Below are 19540 nucleotides of genomic sequence, written 5' to 3' on the forward strand. Positions count from 1 at the left end.
CAGATTCACCTCGAAATTCTATATGCCCCAAAATGAAGTTTTCAAAAAAATTCATTTCAATCCTTAATCTTTTCAAAAAATCCATCTTCTCCATAATAAATAAAAAAAGTTCACTCAACTAGCTGCACACCATCTCCGACGTCTTCGTCATCAGAAAACATCAATCTCGATTTCTACCCCGAAACGGCATCATTGGGCTCACTCCGACCAACACTCGAACTTCGAAACGGCGTCGTTTGGAAGTCGGCAGCACAAAATAGATCTAAACCGGCTCCAAATCGTTCTCGGGTTCGAGGGTTGGCAACTTACCTCCCAAAACTCGATTCTAAATTCTGTGAACCTTGATTCGTACATGAGTGAGGTGGACACCAAAACCACCTCCACCACGGCCACCGCCATAACCATCTCCACCACAGCCGCAACCATAATTCCACCGTACCTCCCTCATGTCGTCAAGATCACCGCACGCCTCCGCCGCAGACGTTTTCAATTGCTGGTAGACAATGGCTCCTGGACGTGTGCTACGATTGATGCATTAGAGAGCTTTCATGGAAAGTAGTTGTCTGGGTTTGGAGTTGGGTTGGGGGTGGGGTGGTTTGACGTGGAAGAGCAATTGTACAGTAATTTGATGTTTATTTCTTTTTTTTTTTTTCTTTTGATACCTTTTTTTTTTATTTTTGGGTTGGGTAGTTTGATTTTGTTTAATTTTTTATTTAGGGTAAATTTGTTATTTCATTGAAGTCAACAACAAAAAACGAAAGAAGGGGCAGTGTGCTTTATAGAAGATAGCATAAGGGGGTTCTTGCTAATTTTTTTAACATCATGACTTTCTCGGCCATTCAAGATTACACAGGGGGTTGATGCAATTAGCTCAATATTAATACTAATTACTAATACTAATATTAATATTAATCCTATACTAATACTAATACTTATTTTAATATTAATGTTAACACTAATACGAATACTAATATGATAATCTAAATGTTAATGCTAATTTTAATGCTAAATATAATCTTAACATGCGATAAGAATTTGGTCTTTGTTAATTGTCATGACAAATGAAACAATCAACAAAATTGTCTTCTCTAAAATATTTCTCTATATTTTCACAAATAATATTAAAGTTTAGGGTCTTTCTACCGTGAGATCCCAAGAACACGACTTATATGAGATATCCCCTTCAGAATGCGACACGTGTCCCAGCAACACAACTTATTTTTTCCTCATTTATGTATTGTCGCAAATACCCTTAGTACAATTATTATTTTGAAAAAATCGGTAATTATTAATTATTAATGAAATGTCAATTTTACCCTCTCTATTTTACTACAATTTTAAATCAATATTTATTGTTGAATTAAAATTTATAAAGTCAATTACATCATTATTTGTAAAAATCATTAAACCGCCCATCCAAAATTGCATCAACTTGAATTCAAACTTGTGACCATCTGAAAGCATACGAGAATACTTACCATTAAGACACAACACATAATTGAAAATAGACCAACAATACGAATATATATCACAAAGATACAATGTATAATGATTATAAAACTTATATAAATAATGTTAAATAAATTATTAATTCTCATATAATTATTATTATTATATTAAAAATATCCCATACTAACAAATCTTAATATAATATTATTTAAAAATCTAAAGAAATGCTGATCAACTCGTGTAATTTAAAAATGAATTTCGAAAGAATTTGAAGTTTGAATTGAATCCAAAATTGTAAGATTTAATTAAATCGCAATATTTGAATCAATTAAACTCATGTGTTTTCAATTCAAAAACAATATTCAATGATTTGACCGATTAAGCTCAACTCATTTCAATTCGTAGACAATATTCAAATATTTGAATCGGTTAAACTCAATAATTTACAATAGCGTATTAATCAAACTATGTATAGTTAAAGTTTAGTATATTTTGTTATTGAATTTTATCATAAAAGGATTCAAAATTTTGATTAATATTTACAAATTAAAAGGACTTGCGCTTAATTGATTCAAATCATACGCTTTAATTAATCTTATGATTTGATTCTTACGTAATTTAGGAATTATTTTTTTATGATAAAATTGAATTAAAAATGTATTACACTTTAATTAATAATAGTTAATTTGATTAAGACGTTCTTGTCAATAGTTGAGCGCGCTTAATCGGTTCAAATATTTGAATAATGTTTACGAATTGAAAGGACTTGAGCTTAATAGGTTCAAATATTACGCTTTGATAAAATATTACGATTTACGAGTAGGTTCTTACATGTGTTATTTATGACAAAATTGAATTAAAAAGATATCAGACATTACATATAAATAGTTAAATCAATTATGTAACACGTTATGTCAATAGTTAAGCAATCGATTCAATCGATTCAAATATTTGAATAATGTTTACTAATTGAAAGGATTTGAGCTTAATAGATTCAAATCTTATTATCTGATTAAATTAAATATTAAAAGAAAATTCACAATATAATATTTGTAGTGTATAATTTTATTTTAAAGTAAGAAAACTACTAATTGGAATGAGTTATAATTTTTTCTTCTTCTAAATACACATATTATTTTATTTTTTATTTGGATTTGTCACACTATCGATTTAATAACATAAGTGAGTTTGGATTAAATTATGCATTTTTTAATATTTAATTGAGCATTCTTTACATTTTTAAATGGTGGAGTTTACTAATATTTCTAATATTATATAATTAATGATAGATGTTTGGCGTATTGAACTGCAATTCTTTATATGTTTCAAACTTTATTACATTAAATTTGTTAATAATTTATTTAATATCGTTTAATAATAATGAATGCCGTCGTTAATATTTTATTTAACAATATTTAAATACTTACATTTATTATCATTTTATATTGTGTTTTACCGATATATACAATTATGGTTAAATATATCATAATAAGTTAATGTACTTGGATGGTTAGGAGTGTTGAATGTACTAAGATGTCACAATTTCTATCCCTGATAAATGCATTTTTTTCGAATATTTATCAAATAAAACTCGGTCACAATGAATTTTAATTAATTATTTAATTAAAATATAGTAGGGATAAATTAGACAATTCAATGTTAATCTATTTTATATTAATTTAATAAAAAAAATCGAAGGATAATTTGGTAAAGTACTTCATTTTTTGGAACATAAGCCATGTTATTTTCCTAGGGTCTAGATTTAATCTTAAAAAAATAATGGTGATTAATGCATATCTCATACAAATTTAGAAACAGGTGGTCTCACCCTAGTCAAGTCTTAAATTTTAGAAATGTTTTATAGTTTTCTAACCACAAAGAATAATTCGAAAAAGTTGAGAAATGTTTTATAGTTTTCTAACCACAAATAGTAATTCACATAAATTTTGAAATGTTTTATAATTTTTTAACCACACACAAAATTCAAACATTTAGTCGTACTAAATGTTTTAGAAATGCATTTATATGTTATAATGATTATAAAAGCGTTTAAAAAATAGAATAATAACTTATTTTGTATTTTATAAATAAATCTACGCGCATGTCGAATTAGGTTTTACATATTCTTTTTTGGGCGAATGGCAAAAAGGCCCATCACATGGGACTTAAATGCATTTTGGTCAAAAAAAAAAAACAGTCTCTCAATTAAACCCATCCCCATGTCTTTAGTCTAAAATACCTTCAATAATATAATTCTTATCAATTCCACCCATTATGCTCTAACTTCCTTAACATTGACCCCGGATTTAAACAAATATATCACGTTAACCCCCAAAACTTTTTTTTTTTCAGAAAATAATTTTTTTTCTGAAATTTTTTTTTCCGGCCAGTTTCCGGCGTTGACTTTTTTTTTTTTTTTGAAAACTTTTTTTTTCCTGAATTTTTTTTCCGGCCGGTCAACCGCCGGTCTCCGGCATTGACTTCTTTTTTCTTTTTTTTTTTTGAATTTTTTTTCTTAGAAAAAAAATATTTTAATTTATATTACTATTTGGGACAGTAATATTATGAATATTATTTTCCCGAACAGTAATATTATTAATATTATTGTCTAAGACAGTTAAATTACTGTTGGAGACAGTAATTTAGCATCCAATGCAGTAATAGTAATAAAAATAATGTACAAATATGGAATACTTGAAGCGATAGCATGGTTTGTGGTTTTTAGCAATGGTGAGTGAATACGTATCTTTGAATTGCGAGTTTGTAAATTTTTGAGAATTGTCATGATAATTGCAAGTTCTGAAAAAATGAAAGTTGACCATTAATCTATGTGATGAGAGACAGTTGTTGAGAGTGTTGCTGTGAAAGTTGCTAGTTTTTGCTTGAGGACAAACAAAAGATCAAGTTTGGGGGTGTGTTAGTATATTTGTACACTTTATCGTACCTCTTTATTTGTGCTTTTGGTGTGATTTAACGATAATTGGTGCTTAAAAAGTTGATTTATTGTATTTTAGGTACAAATTGAAGAATTGGAAAAGTTTGGGGTCAAAACTGCAATTTTGGAGAAAATATGGGCCAAAAGTGAAATAATAAAAAATCTGAAGAAATTGGCACGGGACGGCCGTCCCAGATTTACACCTAGAAATGGGACGGCCGTGCCAACTGCAGAAATTGGGCAGAAGGTTTCGGCGATTCTCGCGCGGCCGTGTGAGAATTGCACTGATTTTCGCGCGGCCGTGCCAAAACACGCTGGAGACAATTTTGGACTTTTAAACACACAAGGAAACCTAGAATCATCTACCAAGTTGGGACATCTATTTAAGCCCAAACCAAGCGCGAATCAAAGGACTTTTGGAGACAACCTTGAAGCGAGAGGAGCGAGAGAACGAAGAATCGAAGACGGAGAATTGACAACTCTTCATCATAATTCTTCTTCGCCTATCTTTTCTTAATCTATGACTTTTATTACTTTTATTATGTTTTTCGTTATGAGTAGCTAAGTTTTTAATCTAGGATTTTGTTGGAACCCTATGTGGGGATGGTGAACCCGTTTTCTTAAGATTATGCAATTATGATTTTATGATTATTTCTTCTACTTGTTATGATTGTTAGTGCATGAACTTGATCAATTTACGTGCTTTATATGTGATTATTGGGATTGACTCGACAGAGCTATTTTGATAATTAGACGGTAGGTAGAAGAGCCTTCGAGTAGTTTTCACCGGATGAGTGTGTCAATTGCATGTGGTGTCGTAGACATACAGATATCACCTTAGGTAGCCATTTACGAGACTTGTTAGTTAATGCTTTATTCATAATTTGTTTGCATAGACATATAGTGAACCGTTTATGAATAATAGACTCATAATACACGCGACAGCGGGTTATGAGTAAATTAGTGTCTCGGGTTAATAATCATGAATCATATATTTCATAATTGAGGGGTTTTGGGTGAGCAATTCTTGCATAGGGGGAAGATAAAATCCTAGTTCCGTTTTATTGATATTTTCTCGTGTTTATTTGCTTTCATAATTAGTTTAATTGTTTAATTGATTTAATTTGACAACTTGCGTAGGCTGAAGAAAAATCATAATTGTTAGAATTTGGTACTTAGGATTAGATAATTTGAGTATTCCCTGTGGGATCGACATCCGACTCTCACGAGTCCACTTTTACTACTTGTTTGCGATACGTGCACTTGCGTGTTAGGTATTTAGCACCCAACAAGTTTTTGGCGCCGTTGCCGGGGAATACGGCTATATTATCTATTGATTCTAATATCAAATTTAAGCAATTTTTCTTACTTAAGCCGTTTTATTTATTTTATTTAATTATTTCATTTGCTTATTTTATTTTTATTATTTTTGTTTTAGGTACTTTTTATGCGAATGGAAGAAGAGAATAATCGTAGGGGAGATGACCAAGGGCACCTACTGAATGCGGCAGGAAATATCGTCAACGAGCAAGAGCAACAGCAGCTCATTAATCCACCACCTCGTCAACGAGCATTGCATGAGTACACCGTTCGAACACTCAATGGGTTCCAATCGAGCATCCAGCAGCCCCCCATTGAAGCCAATAATTTCGAAATTAGAGCGGGACTCCTTACTATGCTCCAAAACAATGGGTTGTTCAGCGGATTAGCTCATGAAGATCCGCATCTCCACTTTGTCAACTTTCTCGAAACGTGTGATTCGCACAAGATGAACGGAGTATCCCCTGAAGCACTGCAACTCCGCCTTTTCAAGCACTCTTTGCAAGGAGCAGCCCGAGAATGGTTACAAACTCGTGCACCGCACTCCATCTCATCTTGGCCCCAACTAGCACAACTCTTCATGAACACATACAACTCCCCAACAAAAACTGAGAGAATCCGGAGAGAAATGCAAAATTTCATACAAGATGCCGGTGAAGCGTTATTCGAGACGTGGGAGCGGTTCAAACAATTAATTCGGAGATGCCCCAATCATGGTCTTCAAGAGTGGCGGCAACTTCAAATATTTTATGACTGATTGCAAGATAATTCGAGAACGGTGCTCGACTCTGCAGCTGGAGGAATGTTCATGAGCTTGACCTATGACGAAGCATACGAACTTTTGGAGCGAATCGCTAGGAATAAATACATGCGGGCATCGGACCGGTCAAATAGCGGAGCCATAAAGACGGGAGGAATTTTGGAGTTAGACGGGGTCACCGCAATCACCGCCCAGTTAGAAAAGCTATCAAAGCAAGTAGCAGCTTTGCAGACTCACCAAGTCCATGCAATCCAAGGTCCGGACCGATGCTTAGAAGAAACGAAGTCTCTAAATTACGTGAATGACACCAACCGACAACAGAGGAACCCGTACTCCAACACTTATAATCCGGGATGGAAAGATCACCCCAACTTTGGATGGGGAGGAAATCAGCAAGGACAAAGGCCAGCTCCCGGATTCCAAAATCCGCCTCAAGCTCCACCCCAAGGAGTTGACCTCGCTGACATCTTAGCAAAATTCATGACGTCGACTCAAGCATCCATTCGGAACCTTGAGACACAAATGGGTCAACTTGAAACCCAACTAAACGCGAGGCCGTCGGGAGCACTGCCGTCGAATACGGAAGATCCTCGAAAGAGCAACATCGAGCAGTGCAATGCAGTAACTTTGCGAAATGGAAGGCAATTAGAGGAAGGTCCTAAAAGGTCCGTTGCACCACCGGCTATTGTAGAGGAGCCCAAGGAAAAAACCAAGGTCAGGCCAAGCAACACAAAGATCACGGTAAGTGAATCTACTCCCAAGGTACCTTTTCCTCAACGTTTTCAAAACTCTAAGCTTGATATGCAATTTCAGTTATTTTTGGATTATCTTAAAAAGTTGCATGTTAATATTCCTTTTGTTGAGGCACTTAAGCATATGCCGAATTGGGTTAAGTTTATAAAAGAACTTGTGTCGAAGAAGATGAGGCTTCCGGAGTGTGCAGCAATTGTAGACCTCAATGAGCAAAGTAGTGCGATCCTTGCAAATAAAATTCCACCGAAGCTTAGAGATCCGGGGAGTTGTACCATTCCATGCACAATAGGTACTAGGTATTTTGGGCGGGCGTTGTGTGATCAAGGGGCGAGCGTAAATTTAATGCCTTTATCAATTTATGAGAAATTGAATTTAGGAGAAATTAAGCCCACTTCCGTGACCTTGCAGCTAGCCGATAGATCTTTTACTCACCCTTTAGGTATAGTGGAGGATGTATTGGTCAAGGTAGATAAGTTTATACTCCCGGCCGATTTTCTAGTACTAGACATAGAGGAAGATGAAAATATTCCCCTTATCTTAGGACGCCCCTTCTTAGCGACCGGTAGGTTAATTATTGATGTAGGAAAGAGAGAGCTAAGAATGAGTGTGGGGGACGAAACAGTGATCTTCAAGGTGTACCGGGTGGATGAAAAGCCTATTACGGCTAATGGATGTTATCTTCTTGATGAGGTAAGTGATTATAAACTTTTTCCTGTTAAATTACATGATTTAAAAAATTTTGTGGATACTAATGTGCAAGTAGGAGAACAAAAGAAAAAGGTTGAGTTGGTTACAACACCTACTCAAAACACCGTGATAAAAGACGATGTTGGCAAGCCTCATGACATCAAGAAGACTAAATTCAAGGGCATTCCTAAGCGAACCAGTCGAAAGAAGAATCGGATCAACCCATTTATTCAAGACTTTCTCCAAAAGGAAGTACGAAGATGGGTTCGAAAGCTAAGGAATTGAAGAGAAGGAACAAAGTCTGGCTGAAGACTATAAACTTAACGCTTCTCGGGAGGCAACCCGAGATTTTCGTTTGGTTTTTTTTATTATTATTTATGTTTCTTGTTTTAATTAGTTTATTTATTTTATAAGCATGCAAACTAATGAAATAAGCAATTTTTTTATTTTTTTTATTTTCAGGGGTCAAAGTGCAATTTTGCACTTCACACGGCCGCACCAAAAAGGGCTTGAATCCAGCACGGCCGTGTGGAAAATCGGGGAAGCTACTGTCCGATTTTGGCTTGGGGCGCGGCCGCGCGAAAAAAACACTTTAATCTCACACGGCCGTGCGAGAAACAATAGGCTACTGCCCAGAATTCAAGTTTCGCACGGCCGTGCGGAAAACAGTTCAAAATCTCATACGGCCGTGCGAACCTCAACTCAAGCATAATAAAGGCGAGGGTGGAAGAGCAGCCCGGACATGGCCAAAACGACTTATTCAGGTGTATTCTATCCTTAAACTTTGTGCTAAGTACATTGAGGGCAATGTAAATTTTAAGTTTGGGGGTGGATAATCACTTGCTTTTATGTGCTTTAAATTTTTAGTTTGCATGCCTTAGGATTTTTTTTTATTTTTGTTATTTTAGTTTATTTATTGCTTTCGAAAAAAAAAATGTGTTGAGATTAATGCTTCGATGAATCATGATGATGAAAGATGGTTGATGTTTAATGATGAAATTGCTTGCTTTATCTTGATTGTGATTGAATTTTGGTGAGCTTTTGATTCAAAGTGTCGTAGGAAGGAGTTGAGTCATTGTTAGGAATCACGAATTATGCCTTGCTTTGGTTGAAAGTTTTGTGTTTTAAAACGTGGAATTAATTTATGCTATATCATATGCTATTCGGTTTTAGAACTTGCCTTAGGAATTTACAAAAGTGAAATATTAAATTGTTGAGCAATTTGGGAAGTGATTTGGGCAATCTTTGAACCGTTTGAGCCTTTCAAGCCTACCTTTAAATTTTTATCATTCGAACCTTGATTGAGCCTTGGAGAAAAGGTGATCTTTCTTTTAGCCAATGTGTATAAGGTAGAATAAATGGAGATTCTTGAAAAATTACCCTTTGGAGTTCGGTTGGAAAATTTTATAAGGTCCTTCTTCTTCCTCTACCAAAAAAAAAAAAAAAAAAGAAGAAGAAGAGAAGAAAAAAGAGAAAGAAGAAGAAGAGACTAGAAGGGAGATGAAAGGACTAGTTGTTGAATTTTTGTTTGAAAGCTCGATCCATTGTCTTAAGAGCAAAAGTGGAGACTTTTGAACTCTTAAGAATCGAGTTTATTAAAGTCCTTAGAGGTGAATTAATTGTTTCAAACGCCTATCTTTCAAAATTTGGCGTAATCACCTCAATTCAAGAAGCATAGCCACCTATACCCATATCTCCTACCTCGAACCAAAAAGCCCAACATTTGAAAGCCAAAAAGTCCCAATGATCCCAATAGCTCAATTATTTGATACTAGCCGAGTAAAGAAATTTGGTGAGTCTTTGGAGTTGAATATTATTATGTAAGTATAAATTTTCTCCATTTTTAATGTACAAATATGGAATACTTGAAGCGATAGCATGGTTTGTGGTTTTTAGCAATGGTGAGTGAATACGTATCTTTGAATTGCGAGTTTGTAAATTTTTGAGAATTGTCATGATAATTGCAAGTTCTGAAAAAATGAAAGTTGACCATTAATCTATGTGATGAGAGACAGTTGTTGAGAGTGTTGCTGTGAAAGTTGCTAGTTTTTGCTTGAGGACAAACAAAAGATCAAGTTTGGGGGTGTGTTAGTATATTTGTACACTTTATCGTACCTCTTTATTTGTGCTTTTGGTGTGATTTAACGATAATTGGTGCTTAAAAAGTTGATTTATTGTATTTTAGGTACAAATTGAAGAATTGGAAAAGTTTGGGGTCAAAACTGCAATTTTGGAGAAAATATGGGCCAAAAGTGAAATAATAAAAAATCTGAAGAAATTGGCACGGGACGGCCGTCCCAGATTTACACCTAGAAATGGGACGGCCGTGCCAACTGCAGAAATTGGGCAGAAGGTTTCGGCGATTCTCGCGCGGCCGTGTGAGAATTGCACTGATTTTCGCGCGGCCGTGCCAAAACACGCTGGAGACAATTTTGGACTTTTAAACACACAAGGAAACCTAGAATCATCTACCAAGTTGGGACATCTATTTAAGCCCAAACCAAGCGCGAATCAAAGGACTTTTGGAGACAACCTTGAAGCGAGAGGAGCGAGAGAACGAAGAATCGAAGACGGAGAATTGACAACTCTTCATCATAATTCTTCTTCGCCTATCTTTTCTTAATCTATGACTTTTATTACTTTTATTATGTTTTTCGTTATGAGTAGCTAAGTTTTTAATCTAGGATTTTGTTGGAACCCTATGTGGGGATGGTGAACCCGTTTTCTTGAGATTATGCAATTATGATTTTATGATTATTTCTTCTACTTGTTATGATTGTTAGTGCATGAACTTGATCAATTTACGTGCTTTATATGTGATTATTGGGATTGACTCGACAGAGCTATTTTGATAATTAGACGGTAGGTAGAAGAGCCTTCGAGTAGTTTTCACCGGATGAGTGTGTCAATTGCATGTGGTGTCGTAGACATACAGATATCACCTTAGGTAGCCATTTACGAGACTTGTTAGTTAATGCTTTATTCATAATTTGTTTGCATAGACATATAGTGAACCGTTTATGAATAATAGACTCATAATACACGCGACAGCGGGTTATGAGTAAATTAGTGTCTCGGGTTAATAATCATGAATCATATATTTCATAATTGAGGGGTTTTGGGTGAGCAATTCTTGCATAGGGGGAAGATAAAATCCTAGGTCCGTTTTATTGATATTTTCTCGTGTTTATTTGCTTTCATAATTAGTTTAATTGTTTAATTGATTTAATTTGACAACTTGCGTAGGCTGAAGAAACATCAAAATTGTTAGAATTTGGTACTTAGGATTAGATAATGTGAGTATTCCCTGTGGGATCGACATCCGACTCTCACGAGTCCACTTTTACTACTTGTTTGCGATACGTGCACTTGCGTGTTAGGTATTTAGCACCCAACAAGTTTTTGGCGCCGTTGCGGGGGAATACGGCTATATTATCTATTGATTCTAATATCAAATTTAAGCAATTTTTCTTACTTCAGCCGTTTTATTTATTTTATTTAATTATTTCATTTGCTTATTTTATTTTTATTATTTTTGTTTTAGGTACTTTTTATGCGAATGGAAGAAGAGAATAATCGTAGGGGAGATGACCAAGGGCACCTACTGAATGCGGCAGGAAATATCGTCAACGAGCAAGAGCAACAGCAGCTCATTAATCCACCACCTCGTCAACGAGCATTGCATGAGTACACCGTTCCAACACTCAATGGGTTCCAATCGAGCATCCAGCAGCCCCCCATTGAAGCCAATAATTTCGAAATTAGAGCGGGACTCCTTACTATGCTCCAAAACAATGGGTTGTTCAGCGGATTAGCTCATGAAGATCCGCATCTCCACTTGGTCAACTTTCTCGAAACGTGTGAGACGCACAAGATGAACGGAGTATCCCCTGAAGTACTGCAACTCCGCCTTTTCAAGCACTCTTTGCAAGGAGCAGCCCGAGAATGGTTACAAACTCGTGCACCGCACTCCATCTCATCTTGGCCCCAACTAGCACAACTCTTCATGAACACATACAACTCCCCAACAAAAACTGAGAGAATCCGGAGAGAAATGCAAAATTTCATACAAGATGCCGGTGAAGCGTTATTCGAGACGTGGGAGCGGTTCAAACAATTAATTCGGAGATGCCCCAATCATGGTCTTCAAGAGTGGTGGCAACTTCAAATATTTTATGACGGATTGCAAGATAATTCGAGAACGGTGCTCGACTCTGCAGCTGGAGGAATGTTCATGAGCTTGACCTATGACGAAGCATACGAACTATTGGAGCGAATCGCTAGGAATAAATACATGCGGGCATCGGACCGGTCAAATAGCGGAGCCATAAAGACGGGAGTAATTTTGGAGTTAGACGGGGTCACCGCAATCACCGCCCAGTTAGAAAAGCTATCAAAGCAAGTAGCAGCTTTGCAGACTCACCAAGTCCATGCAATCCAAGGTCCGCACCGATGCTTAGAAGAAACGGAGTCTCTAAATTACGTGAATGACACCAACCGACAACAGAGGAACCCGTACTCCAACACTTATAATCCGGGATGGAAAGATCACCCCAACTTTGGATGGGGAGGAAATCAGCAAGGACAAAGGCCAGCTCCCGGATTCCAAAATCCGCCTCAAGCTCCACCCCAAGGAGTTGACCTCGCTGACATCTTAGCAAAATTCATGACGTCGACTCAAGCATCCATTCGGAACCTTGAGACACAAATGGGTCAACTTGCAACCCAACTAAACGCGAGGCCGTCGGGAGCTTTGCCGTCGAATACGGAAGATCCTCGAAAGAGCAACATCGAGCAGTGCAATGCAGTAACTTTGCGAAATGGAAGGCAATTAGAGGAAGGTCCTAAAAGGTCCGTTGCACCACCGCCTATTGTAGAGGAGCCCAAGGAAAAAACCAAGGTCGGGCCAAGCAACACAAAGATCACGGTAAGTGAATCTACTCCCAAGGTACCTTTCCCTCAACGTTTTCAAAACTCTAAGCTTGATATGCAATTTCAGTTATTTTTGGATTATCTTAAAAAGTTGCATGTTAATATTCCTTTTGTTGAGGCACTTAAGCATATGCCGAATTGGGTTAAGTTTATAAAAGAACTTGTGTCGAAGAAGATGAGGCTTCCGGAGTGTGCAGCAATTGTAGACCTCAATGAGCAAAGTAGTGCGATCCTTGCAAATAAAATTCCACCGAAGCTTAGAGATCCGGGGAGTTGTACCATTCCATGCACAATAGGTACTAGGTATTTTGGGCGGGCGTTGTGTGATAAGGGGCGAGCGTAAATTTAATGCCTTTATCAATTTATGAGAAATTGAATTTAGGAGAAATTAAGCCCACTTCCGTGACCTTGCAGCTAGCCGATAGATCTTTTACTCACCCTTTAGGTATAGTGGAGGATGTATTGGTCAAGGTAGATAAGTTTATACTCCCGGCCGATTTTCTAGTACTAGACATAGAGGAAGATGAAAATATTCCCCTTATCTTAGGACGCCCCTTCTTAGCGACCGGTAGGTCAATTATTGATGTAGGAAAGAGAGAGCTAAGAATGAGTGTGGGGGACGAAACAGTGATCTTCAAGGTGTACCGGGTGGATGAAAAGCCTATTACGGCTAATGGATGTTATCTTCTTGATGAGGTAAGTGATTCTAAACTTTTTCCTGTTAAATTACATGATTTAAAAAATTTTGTGGATACTAATGTGCACGTAGGAGAACAAAAGAAAAAGGTTGAGTTGGTAACAACACCTACTCAAAACACCGTGATAAAAGACGATGTTGGCAAGCCTCATGACATCAAGAAGAATAAATTCAAGGGCATTCCTAAGCGAACCAGTCGAAAGAAGAATCGGATCAACCCATTTATTCAAGACTTTCTCCAAAAGGAAGTACGGAGATGGGTTCGAAAGCTAAGGAATTGAAGAGAAGGAACAAAGTCTGGCTGAAGACTATAAACTTAACGCTTCTCGGGAGGCAACCCGAGATTTTCGTTTGGTTTTTTTTTTATTATTATTTATGTTTCTTGTTTTAATTAATTTATTTATTTTATAAGCATGCAAACTAATGAAATAAGCAATTTTTTTATTTTTTTTATTTTCAGTGGTCAAAGTGCAATTTTGCACTTCACACGGCCGCACCAAAAAGGGCTTGAATCCAGCACGGCCGTGTGGAAAATCGGGGAAGCTACTGTCCGATTTTGGCTTGGGGCGCGGCCGCGCGAAAAAAGCACTTTAATCTCACACGGCCGTGCGAGAAACAATAGGCTACTGCCCAGAATTCAAGTTTCGCATGGCCGTGCGGAAAACAGTTCAAAATCTCATACGGCCGTGCAAACCTCAACTGAAGCATAATAAAGGCGAGGGTGGAAGAGCAGCCCGGACATGGCCAAAACGACTTATTCAGGTGTATTCTATCCTTAAACTTTGTGCTAAGTACATTGAGGGCAATGTAAATTTTAAGTTTGGGGGTGGATAATCACTTGCTTTTATGTGCTTTAAATTTTTAGTTTGCATGCCTTAGGATTTTTTTTTATTTTTGTTATTTTAGTTTATTTATTGCTTTCGAAAAAAAAAATGTGTTGAGATTAATGCTTCGATGAATCATGATGATGAAAGATGGTTGATGTTTAATGATGAAATTGCTTGCTTTATCTTGATTGTGATTGAATTTTGGTGAGCTTTTGATTCAAAGTGTCGTAGGAAGGAGTTGAGTCATTGTTAGGAATCACGAATTATGCCTTGCTTTGGTTGAAAGTTTTGTGTTTTAAAACGTGGAATTAATTTATGCTATATCATATGCTATTCGGTTTTAGAACTTGCCTTAGGAATTTACAAAAGTGAAATATTAAATTGTTGAGCAATTTGGGAAGTGATTTGGGCCATCTTTGAACCGTTTGAGCCTTTCAAGCCTACCTTTAAATTTTTATCATTCGAACCTTGATTGAGCCTTGGAGAAACGGTGATCTTTCTTTTAGCCAATGTGTATAAGGTAGAATAAATGGAGATTCTTGAAAAATTACCCTTTGGAGTTCGGTTGGAAAATTTTATAAGGTCCTTCTTCTTCCTCTACCAAAAAAAAAAAAAAAAAAAAAAAAAAAAAAAAAAAAAAAAAAAAGAAGAAGAGAAGAAAAAAGAGAAAGAAGAAGAAGAGACTAGAAGGGAGATGAAAGGACTAGTTGTTGAATTTTTGTTTGAAAGCTCGATCCATTGTCTTAAGAGCAAAAGTGGAGACTTTTGAACTCTTAAGAACCGAGTTTATTAAAGTCCTTAGAGGTGAATTCATTGTTTCAAACGCCTATCTTTCAAAATTTGGCGTAATCACCTCAATTCAAGAAGCATAGCCACCTATACCCATATCTCCTACCTCGAACCAAAAAGCCCAACATTTGAAAGCCAAAAAGTCCCAATGATCCCAATAGCTCAATTATTTGATACTAGCTGAGTAAAGAAATTTGGTGAGTCTTTGGAGTTGAATATTATTATGTAAGTATAAATTTTCTCCATTTTTAATGTACAAATATGGAATACTTGAAGCGATAGCATGGTTTGTGGTTTTTAGCAATGGTGAGTGAATACTGTTAAGTGTATATTTATACACTTAATTGTACCTTTTAATTGGAGCTTTTGATGTGTTTTTACGATAATTGGTGCTTAATTTGGTTATTATTTGTATTTTAGGTGCAAATTGAAGAATTGGCAACTTTTGGGGTGAAAACTGCAAATTCGGAGAAAAAGTGGGCCAAACGTGAAAAAGCAGAATTCTGGAGTATCAAGGACCGCGCGGCCGTGCGGATTTTAAGCATAATTCTCACACGGCCGTCCGGGTGGACGTGATGGCGCAGTGAAGGAAACTCAATTATACAAGGAAACCCGCCCTATTAGACTTTTGCACCCTATTTAAAGGCCAAAAGCACACAATTAGAGGGATCTTGGATCTTTTACCTTTTATCTTTATTTTTAGTTTTTATCTTTCATCTTTCTACATGCGATCAAGGAGCACAAGAACGAAGACGAAGACTTGACGAATCTTCATCCTAATTCTCCTCTTTGATTTTTATTTATAGCTTTTATGATTTTTCGTATTTTTATTATGTTTTTCGTAGCGAACATGAGTAGCTAAGTTTTTATTCTAGGATTTTATTGGAACCCTATGTGGTAATTCAAACCTATTTTTCTACTTTTATGCAAGTTTAATTCTTCGATTATTTCTTCTATCTTGATCTTATTTAGCGCATGAACGTAGCTAATTTATGTTGCTAGTTGTTATTGTTAGAATTGATTGACAGATCGTTTTAATAATTAGAACAGGGATAGAAGAGCCTTCGAGTAGTTTTTCACCGAATGCGTGTGTTGATTGCATGTATTATCGTAGACATACAGATAATACCTTAGGTAGCCGTTTTCGAGACTTGTTATTTAATACTTTATTTATACTAGGTTTGCATAGACATATAGTGAATCTTTTATGAATAATAGGCTTATAACACAGCGACAGCTGGTTATGAGTAATTTCGTGTCTTGGGTTAATAATCGGGAATCGTAACTTGCATGATAGGAGATTAATTAGGTGAAGAATTATCGCATAGGGGGAAGATAAAATCCTAGATCCATTTTATATTGATATTTTCCCGTGTTTAATTGCTTTCTTAATTAGTTTAATTTATTTAGTTAATTTGACAAACTTGCGTAGGCTGGATAAAAATCGTAATTGTTAAAATTTGGTACTTAGGATTAAATAATTTGCGTATTCCCTGTGGGATCGACATCCGACTCTCACGAGTCTACTTTACTACTTGTTTGCGATACGTGCACTTGCGTGTGGGTATTTAGCACCCAACAAGTTTTTGGCGCCGTTGCCGGGGAATACGGCTAAATTATTTATTTATCCTAATATTAAATTTGAGCAATTTTTCTTACTTCAGCCATTTATTTTTTATTTTATTTTATTTAATTATTTAATTATTATTTTTTTTTTTTTTATGCGAAGAGGACACGATACGAGCTTGTTACCTCTTGATCCCGAAATTGAGCGAACGTTTAGGCAAGCCAGGAGAAATCAACGGTTAGCCCAAAACACTCCAGCAACGATGGAAGACGAGAATAATCGTGGGGAAGGTGACCAAAGGCAACCACCTAATGTGGCGAGAGAAATCGTCAACGAGCAAAACCAACGCCAGATAATTAATCCACCACCGCGTCAACGAGCCTTGCACGAGTACACCGTTCCGACACTCAATGGGTTCCAATCAAGCATCCAGCAGCCCCCCATTGAAGCCAACAATTTCGAGATTCGAGCGGGACTCCTCACGATGCTCCAAAACAATGGTCTTTTCAGCGGATTGGCTCATGAAGATCCACATCTTCACTTGGTCAACTTTCTCGAAACGTGTGACTCGCACAAGATGAACGGAGTAACACCCGAAGCACTGCAACTCCGCCTGTTCAAGCACTCCCTACAAGGAGCAGCCCGAGAATGGTTGCAAACTCGCGCACCGCACTCCATCTCGTCTTGGGCCCAGCTAGCGCAACTCTTTATGAACACATACAACTCCCCAACAAAAAATGAGAGAATCCGGCGAGAAATTCAAAACTTCATACAAGAAGCCGGTGAAGCATTATTCGAGACGTGGGAGCGATTCAAACAGTTAGTGAGGAGGTGCCCGAATCACGGACTACAAGAGTGGCGCCAACTGCAAATATTTTACGATGGACTGCAAGACAACTCGAGGACAGTACTCGACTCTGCAGCTGGAGGTATGTTCATGAGTTTGACCTATGACGAAGCATACGAGCTCTTGGAACGAATCGCTAGAAATAAATACATGCGAGCATCGGACCGGTCGAATAGCGGAGCAGTCAAGACGGGCGGAATTTTGGAGTTAGATGGAGTCACCGCAATCACGGCCCAATAGGAGAAGCTATCGAAGCAAGTAGCGGCTCTGCAAACTCAGCAAGTCCATGCAGTCCAAGTTCCCGACCAGCGCGTAGAAGAAACGGAGTCTCTGAATTATGTGCATGACACCAACCGACAACAGAGGAACCCGTACTCCAACACGTACAACCCCGGATGGAAGGATCACCCTAACTTTGGGTGGGGAGGAAATCAGCAAGGACCAAGGCAAGCACCACCTCAAGGTCAACCGCCTAATTATTCACGACCAGCGCCTGGATTCCAAAATCCGCCTCAAGCTCAACCTCAAGGCGGAGATCTCGCAAACATCTTGGCGCAGTTTATGACAACCACCCAAGCCTCCATCCGCAATTTAGAAACACAGATGGGTCAACTTGCAACCCAACTAACAGCAAGGCCATCGGGAGCACTGCCATCAAACACGGAAGACCCTCGGAAGAACAACGTCGAGCAGTGCAACGCCGTGAGTTTAAGGAACGGGAGACAATTGGAGGAGGCCCCACGAAAGGAGAAGCAAAACACGGTGATCGATGCGATGCGATGCACCAAGGATTCTTGGACAAGCTGAAGGAAATCCACATCAACATTCCGTTTATCGAAGCCATTCAAAAGATGCCAAAGTGGGTGAAATTCCTCAAGGAGCTCGTGACAAAGAGGAATAAATTGCAAGGGAACGAGATCATCCAACTCACGGAGCAATGCAGTGAAATTCTTGTACGGCCCCTTCCACAAAAACTCGGCGATCCAGGTAAGTTCACTATCCCTTGCACTATTGGAGGTAGAAATTTTAGGTCACTCATTGATTTAGGTGCTAGCATTAATCTTATGCCTTATTCCATTTACAAAAATCTTGGGTTAGGTGAAATTGAACCAACGGCTATAACCCTTCAATTAGCCGATAGGTCTTTAGTTTACCCAAAAGGTATTTTAGAGAACGTGCTAGTGAAAGTGAATAAATTTATTTTTCCTGTGGATTTCGTTATACTTGATATAGATGAAGATAGGGAGATACCTCTAATTCTAGGAAGGCCGTTTTTAGCCACGTCGAAAACTCTAATTGATTGTGCTAGTGGTGATCTTTCAATGACGGTGCATGATCAAACGGTAAAGTTTAACGTTTTTAGCGCTAATAAAAATCCATGTGATGATAATGATTGTTATGCTATAGATCTTGTGGATTTTACAAATCATGACGATTTTGACGCTTTGATCTTAGACCATGGGAAAGGATCTTTGAGTGCAGGCGATGGTGGCGGAAAAGATAGTCGGGCGAAGCAAGTTTATTGTGCGAGCCCAATTTCAACTCCGCCGAGGGACAGTCAAAAGAGTTGGGGTGATAACAATGATGAACGTGCAAGGTGGATGTGGCCACCGAAAGAACCAAACGAGCACTATTGGGGAGAGGAATTCAATCGCAAAGTGACTTCGGTCACGTTAGCTTGAACAAAGAAGCAGACAAAGTCCGGCTGAAGACTGTAAACTTAGCGCTTCTCGGGAGGCAACCCGAGCTTTCGTTTTTCGTTCTTTTATTTTATTTTCTTTTAATTTTTGTTTTTATTTATTTATCTTGTTAGTGTTAGTTTTTTATTTATTTAAAAAAAAAAAAAAAAAAAAAAAAAAAAAAGTTTTAGGGGCACTAATACGAAGTTTTTATTGTGCAGGGACTTAATTGCAATTATTCACACGGCCGTGCAAGAAAAAGGCAGGAATCTCACACGGCCGTGTGACATTCGGAGCA

At 37.3% G+C, this 19540-nt stretch overlaps 2 non-coding genes and 1 pseudogene across 2 annotated transcripts; 1 reads left to right on the forward strand and 2 right to left on the reverse strand.

The window, feature by feature from the left end:
- Positions 1 to 352: 352 nt before the first annotated feature.
- Positions 353 to 19245, forward strand: LOC148766886 (uncharacterized; annotated as a pseudogene).
- Positions 6318 to 6424, reverse strand: LOC148766887 (small nucleolar RNA R71). Its single transcript, XR_016034596.1, has one exon. It is a non-coding gene; the product is annotated as a small nucleolar RNA R71 (small nucleolar RNA).
- LOC148766888 (small nucleolar RNA R71) lies at positions 11944 to 12050 on the reverse strand. Its single transcript, XR_016034597.1, has one exon. It is a non-coding gene; the product is annotated as a small nucleolar RNA R71 (small nucleolar RNA).
- Positions 19246 to 19540: the final 295 nt, after the last annotated feature.

The sequence above is a fragment of the Erythranthe guttata genome, chromosome 11 (genome assembly GCF_056151865.1).
Source record: "Erythranthe guttata isolate IM_541 chromosome 11, IM_541, whole genome shotgun sequence".
Classification (NCBI taxonomy): Eukaryota; Viridiplantae; Streptophyta; class Magnoliopsida; order Lamiales; family Phrymaceae; genus Erythranthe; species Erythranthe guttata.